Here is a 7,629-nt window from a genome sequence, read left to right on the forward strand (position 1 = left end):
TTTCTTTCTATATTTTTATTAAATAATTAATTTATATTAAAAAAATAAAAAATAACTTTAATATTTTAATGGATTAAAAGGTGTACTATTATATAGTTGAAGTGATATAGATAAATTTTAAAAACTATGTCATCAAATCAAACAAGTCCTACGAGTAATCCTATCCAAATGTACTCTTCGATATAATTAAGAAAGGGACATCGTTGTCAATGACTCGTTCGCCTCGAATCTCCGCCCTATTCTCTCTCTCTCTAACTAATTCCAGATTATAATCTACCACTGACCGGCCAAAACCAGACACGCTGAAGTTGTTTGGTTAAGAGGCTTTCTATAAATGGGGTAGGTGAAAGATAGAGCGAGGTTCTAAATCCAGGCCAAACAACGCCTTATATACTTCCTTCCACGAACAACAATGGTCAATCTCCTCCCTTTGGCCGCTTTCTTCCTCTTCCTTATCTCCGCAACCTCCGCCGACAAAACTCCGTCGTCTCTGTTGACTGCTCACGTCGAATTGACCAATTACGGGTTCCCCGTCGGTCTCCTTCCCACAAATGTTGAATCCTACGTCCTGAATCAGACTTCCGGCGACTTTCTTGTCCTCCTCTCTGATACCTGCAAGGTCACACTGCCACCGGATAACTACCTGGCGAGCTATTCCAAACGAATTTCCGGTACGATCGTCGCGGGTAAGATTGCAGAGATAAACGGAATTAGGGTTAGGGCTTTGTTCCAATGGTGGTCAATTACAGGGATCAAATCAAATAACGAAAATCTTGTTTTCGAGGTCGGTATGGTCAGCGCCAAGTATCCATCGAAGAATTTCAACGAGATTCCTGAATGTGAAGGCACAAAGCTGTCGTCTTCATAACCTGCTACCATCTCCAACGGTTAGACCTTTTTTCTTCTTATTATTATTATTATGATGATGATGGAGACTGGATATTACAACAACTCATTGAATTTTGAAGTGATTTTTTTTTATAGAAATTCACTTCTGGAAGAGTAATAATATTCACTCTTGACTAGTCTTCTATGAATAGAAATTCCTATGTGCATGAACACACGGTGATTCAACTTATATGAAATATTCAAATTTATGTCACATTCATATGTCAACTACCTTGATACTTGACATATGAATTTGAATAAAAGTGTTGAGTTGAAATTGAAGAGCGATATAGCTCAAATGGGATGAGTCTTGAATATGATTGCGTTTCGTGTGTAGTTTTGTGAGTTAAACCATAATCTATGGTTAAAAGACATTGCTTTAAGTCAATTGTGCTAACAACATATCACCAGTATGTTTGATAAGATTTCGTAATATCAAAAGAGTGGTAGATTTTCTATTCATCATTATGAAAGGCTAATATGATGGTTTGTATTTTTTTGAATTGATTGTTATCTTTCTTGCTCGTTTATTTGTCTTTGCTTAATGGTCTTTGACTAATTGATTGTCACTCTGTTTAGTGCAGGCTTGGTTTTAAACATGTATTTCATCTTTGAAACAACTTCAAGACCTATATAATCCTTCTATTCTAACATGTGTATTCATTCCTTTGACGATGTTAACTTAGTATTCAAGTGTTATGTCTTTCTTACGAATTGATGGTAAAAGGGTTGTTTGATGGTGAAGTTGGTTCCTAGTATTTGTATATATGGCATGCTTGTTATGCATAGAAACAATGTCTCTTCCCTTTTTTTCAAAATTTAGAAAAGTATTAAAGTATATGTCTTGGTTCTTTTATTAAATTATTAGGATAGCAGTGACTTCTTAAATTACAAACAATAATTAGCAGGAGAAAAGGAAGAGTGGCTAGGAAAAGATCTTGACAAAATGCATCATCTTTTGTAGCTGTTTTCCGAATGTGTTGAGTTCGATTCGTATTAAAAAAACATTCAAAGTTCAAGTGAAAATAAAATAAGTTTAATACATCTATCAATAATTGTGATGATACTAATCATAAATTGATTATCTAAATGTTATGATGCTAGACTATAAATGGACATTTAAAAGAATGTGACTAAATGATTTTTTAATACTCTTGAACAATCTCCCAGATTAATACTCTTGAACCATCTCCCAGATTAATAGGTAATTAAATGGCAAAGTTTTATCGGGCAGTGTTACTAATAATATAAATTATTAATATGGTGTTTTTTTAATTTTTTATTATTAATACTTTTATATAATTTATACCTTGTAATAAGTATGAGTTAATAACTATTTTTGGGACAATGTTATTTTTATATTATTTAATTTTTTATTTTTTATTATATTCTTTATTAATATTATATATAATTTATTATTATATAATATATTAAATATTTTATTTAGTTTTAATATTATTATTATATGTAATTATTTTTAATATATATTAAATAGTTCAGTATTTTAATTAAAAATATTTATTTATTTTTATAATGATAATTTTATTAATTATTTTTTTTATATATACTTATATTATAAATAATATTGTTTATTTGATATGATGTTTTTTATTTTAAGTTTATTTTATTATAATTATTAATAATATTTAAATTAAATAAGTTAAATTTACAGTTTATAATATAATTAATTTTTTTATTTTAATTACAATAATTTATAAAAATAAATAATATTATTTATAATATAAGTAAATATAAATAATAATAATAATAATAATTTTAAATTAATATTTATAACTTGTATTACATTCATATATTATATACCAAAAAAACAAAATTATAAATCATATCTAACTTATACTAACAATTATGAAATATATGTATATGCAATCACTTTTACAACAAGAAAATGCTTTTGCATTCAAATCGGTTTATCTAATCACAAATTAGGTGGGTCAGTTTATAGTGAAAAATGTTAGTATGAATATATGAAATTGAAATTATTACTGTTTACATTAGGTATCAAGTTGTTCATCATTTTTTTAATATAAAATCTCATTTCATGCATAAAATGTCCTCTTGCATAATTAATTAGTTGATCGTGATTTTTGGTGTCTTTTATTGGAATTTGTTTTGAGTAACTAATAATGTATTTTAAAATATTTTCATGCAAGTGTTTATCAATATACTTCTATATATATCAATTTCACAAATATTAATTATATTAAAGAATAAATCAAAAGTAATAAAGAGAAGGAAAAACCCATATATTTTGTGAAGGTGTTACAAAATGTAATATAAATTTTAGAACAACAGATCTCATGTGTGATATGGGAAAATTTTAAGAGAAAGAATGATAGAGAGAATGATTGTCATCGTTTTATTTGTTGGAAAAAGGAAAAAGTGAGAGTAATGAAAAGAAAAGAGAAATTATTTGATTTTTTTAACCAATCAAATTGAGTTATATCATTTCCTCCCTTATTCTATCACCCGAATTCTTTCCCAATAATTTCTCATACTTTTAATTCAAAAACTAATATATTTTATTGACAATTTGTAAACATGAACGTACAATAAGGGGAAATATGATGTAATGGCCCCCATAACAGGGGAAATTCTAAAAAAGAACCGCGCCTGCTAATGTTGGCAAAAATGGTCCTTTTGCCCTACGAAATGTCAGAAATACCACTCGGGCGTCAGATTTGTCGCCCATTTACGAGAAATTTCATTCACGCATTTTATATGAAAATACGTGAGTTGATTAATGCGTTTTATATGAAACGCGTGAATGAAACTTCTCGTTTTTAAATTTACGAGAAGTATCACGCGTTTCATCTTAAAAGCGTTAATCAATTCACGCATTTTAGATGAAACACGTGAATGATACTTCTCGTCTTTCATCGTATATATAACTTTTTTGCCATAATTTAAAACAAAACCCTCCCGATTCACGAATATCCATTTCTACTCTCTCCCACCCCAACTTCTAAAACTCCCGACTTTCCATTCCAACTTCGTTCAACATCATCGATCAACCTCGTTCAACATCATCGTCCCTCGTCTGTCGTCCGTCTGTCCTCCGTCAGTACATCTCTTCAGGTGAGTTTAGGGCTTAAGGTTTAGGTTTAGGTTTATGTTTTGGTTTCGATGTATATTATGTCGTTTATATTGATGGATATTGATGTATTTAGATTTATGGTTAGGTTTTGGATTATGCCGTTTATATTGATGGATATTGATGTATTTAGGTTTACGTTAGGTTAGGGTTTGGTTTCGATGTATATTCTGCCGTTTATATTGATGGATATTGATGTATTTAGGTTTAGGATTAGGTTAGGTTAGGTTTAGGTTTTAATTTCGATGCATATTGTGCCGTTTATATTGATGCATATTGATGTATTTAGATCAGGAGTTGTCGCGACCGCCAGCCAGTCGACCGGACATCCTGTTCGCGGTCAGAGTATGCGGGAGATTTCAAGCCAATCCAAAACAATCACATTATACCGCGGCTAAAAGGATTCTAAAATATCTAAAAGGAACTCAAGACGTGGGACTATGGTACCCAAAAGACTCGAGTTTTAATCTAATAAGTTACTCTGATGCAAACTATGTAGGCTGCAAAATCGATTGAAATAGTACAAGTAGGACTTGTCAGTTTCTAGGAGACCGGCCTTTTTTATGTGTTAGGATCTAAGTCGAGGCTGGGGAACCGGTGTCTGACCGGTTATCACCTTTCACTCAACGGTTGGTGTTTAATCCGGTTAGAGATTAACACCGGGTTTCAATACTACACAGGTTGTCACAAACCCTTGAACCGAGTTCAAGTGCGGAAGTGGTTTGTTTCAGACTGAAGCAATATGCGCACGGGAAGAATAAGGCCGGATTTGGATAAAGTCGGTTTAGGTTAGGCTTAATCGGTTAGAGCGGTCGGTTAGAGTGGTATGAATCGGTTAGAATGTAGAGCCGAAAGAAAGTAAAGAACAAGACAGGTTTTTATGGATGTTCGGAGATAAAACTCCTACGTCACCCCTTCCTCTTGAAACCGCGAGAAGGATATTCACTAAGGAATACACAAACACAATCTGATCGAGACTTATTTGCTACTCGATGAAAACTCGTACAATTTTCACCGAAATTGTAATTCCACTTAAGATGAACACTTAATCTTAGAGAGATAAAAATAGCTTATAACTTAGGTTGTTGTAACTCTTAATTGTTGTCTCTTGTAACTGCATTTAATCCTCTTCAGCTCCTTCTTTTATAGGTGAAATGTGCCAACGGTCACATTTCTTCTCCTTGAATCTGATTGGTTGAGCAGAGGTTCAGTGATTCAGACATGGCCGTTTAGGTTTCCAGTGCGTAGGTCAAACCGGCTAGGTTTGTCTTTTACTTAATGTAGCACTGTCGGTTGGACAGTTGCCTGCACTTGGAATGTTGCGCCTCTGACTTATCCCAGAATGGAAAGATCTTCTTCAGGCGGTTTTCTGCAACCTGCAGAGTATCCTCACACTTGTATGGATAGGGAAATGTTACAGTCTGTATCTTTGGTATCATCTTCCACAGATACTCAAAGTGTTTGTTTGCACCGATTTGTAGATTGTACTTAATTTGATGTTCTTGGCTTCTTTCTCTAAGCAGCTTCTTCATCGGTTTTCTGGATTGATGCATTTCGGTTTAGAGTGTCTACCGGTTGTTTGGGTTAATCGGATGACTTCAGGTTTTTCATAACTTCAGGTTAACCGGATGACTTCCGGTTTTGGTTACATCTTTTGCCTTGTCTTCTAACCGGTCTTGTTTTCCTGATTGGTTAGGTTCTTGTCCGGTTGGGTTGCTTGACCGGTTGGATTACTTGACCGATCCTGATTCTTTAACCGTTCCTGCACAGGATGTTTGTTTTTGTTAAGTTCTATTTAACCGGTCTAATTTTATCTAACAATTTCTCCCTTTTTGATTATTTTATTTAAAACATTCAAAATCATGTAAGAATTAAATTATAGGCCGGTTGTTTTAAAAGTTTATTTGGCCGGATTTTTGGAAAATGACTTAGAAGAATTTTTTCAAAAAATTTTGGAAAAATTTGAGAAAAATTTTATCTTATCAATTTCTCCCTTTTTGATTATTTTATTTAAAATATTCAAAATCATGTAAGAATTAAATTATAGGCCGGTTTCCAAAAATACTTAATATATATAAAAGTTTACAAAAATTAACATAAGCATTATATATAAAAAAAACTTGTATTCCCTCTTCCTAGGCATGAGTTTTTCCCTTAGGTGTTCAGGCAATATTCCCCTTCCCGGATTGCAGGGATCGGCGCCAGGTCTGGAGGAGGATCCTTGACCGCCCGAGTTCCTAGTGAATGGCGAGATTGGAACCGATCTGAGGGGAATCGTTTCGATGCCTCGCGTTCTTTTGAGCGATGGTATGGTTTCTTCCTCGAGTTCTTCATCTTCTTGCGAAACCGGGTTGACTGGAGGAGCAGTAACCGTTTCAGAAACGTTGTCCAATAGCCTTGTAATTGCTGCCCTCTTGGAAGATGCTTTTCTTTTTCTGGTGGCCGGACCGGATGAGGAAGTAGTCGCCTTCGATTTCTTATGTGCATTGGCGATATCTTCGAATGGTAACTGTTGGTCGAGTAGCCAAGCCGCATCCTCATTTCGTACTTGCTCGTCCTCGGCATCTTGAATTTTCTGAGCTGTGAGTTCATTCGCCTTTTCAAGCGCTTCGTCGGCTGCCAGTTTTACTGCTATAATCTCCGCCAGCTGTTCGGAGACCGCCTTTAAGTCGACTTTGGTCTTGGCATGCCTCTCTTTAAGCGTTTCCATTCTTTCAAGTATGGATCCGGCCTGGACACCGGATTGAGACAGATCCCCTTCGACAGTTGTCAGCCGTTGATCTGTTGTTATTAGGTGTAGGTCTATTAAACCGACCCACTGGTTGGTTTGAGCAAGACCGGTCTCCAACGTCTTAGTTACGGTCTCCAACGTCTTAGTTCTTTCAGTTGTTTCGCCGAACAGAAGATCAGTAAAACCGTAGTTTTCCTCAACGACCGTAAGTCGTTTAACCACGGATTCCAGCTGTTTATCGGTAGACTCAATTAACCAGATAGATTTTGTCGCGGTTTCCTTTATTTTCTTTTACCACGGTGTGATGGCTTCGTTGACAAATTCCTCGATTATGTCCTTGACTCTATTCTCTGTTACAGCCGGCACCGATGCATTGTCGGTTTGCAGAGATGCGTACCGATCAGTGGGCGGAGTACCCGTTTCGATTTCGTTGTTGTTGATCATGGGTTCCGGTGGAGGGGAGATATCCTCGGTCTCGTTCGGATTCGGACCGCCATCATCCTCAAGATGAGATCTGGAGAAGAGTGACGCTTCTTGGTGAGCGGGTTCGATTCTAACCGTGCCAACTCATCGGTTAGTTCTTGTTCCTTAGCGATTAGCATTTCCAGCACTAAGGCTTCGAACTGGGAATCCTCCGTTCCAGGGACATATTTTTCACGAAGATGATGAATGTGGTCGGAAAGCTCCATCAACCGTGCATGCGGTTCGACCATCCTCCCTCTTCGAAGAGCGGTCACCACGTCCTTGGCTTTTGTAAGTTTGAGCACCGCCGTTTCCTTGTCAATCATCTTTTCATACCTTTGGTCGGCGGGAGGCTCCGATAACATGTTGGCAAAGAGGATTTCCTGCCGAATCAGAGCCCATTGAAAATAGACGTCGCTCGCAGCGTGAGCCTGAA

The 7,629-nt window shown here is 35.4% G+C and overlaps 1 long non-coding RNA gene across 1 annotated transcript; it reads left to right on the forward strand.

The window, feature by feature from the left end:
* The first annotated feature begins 212 nt into the window (after window positions 1–212).
* On the forward strand, window positions 213–1,696 carry LOC124911980. The gene is made up of 2 exons (XR_007096634.1): window positions 213–887; window positions 1,473–1,696. It is a non-coding gene; the product is annotated as an uncharacterized LOC124911980 (long non-coding RNA).
* Window positions 1,697–7,629: the final 5,933 nt, after the last annotated feature.

Source organism: Impatiens glandulifera, chromosome 8, assembly GCF_907164915.1.
Source record: "Impatiens glandulifera chromosome 8, dImpGla2.1, whole genome shotgun sequence".
Taxonomy (NCBI): Eukaryota; Viridiplantae; Streptophyta; class Magnoliopsida; order Ericales; family Balsaminaceae; genus Impatiens; species Impatiens glandulifera.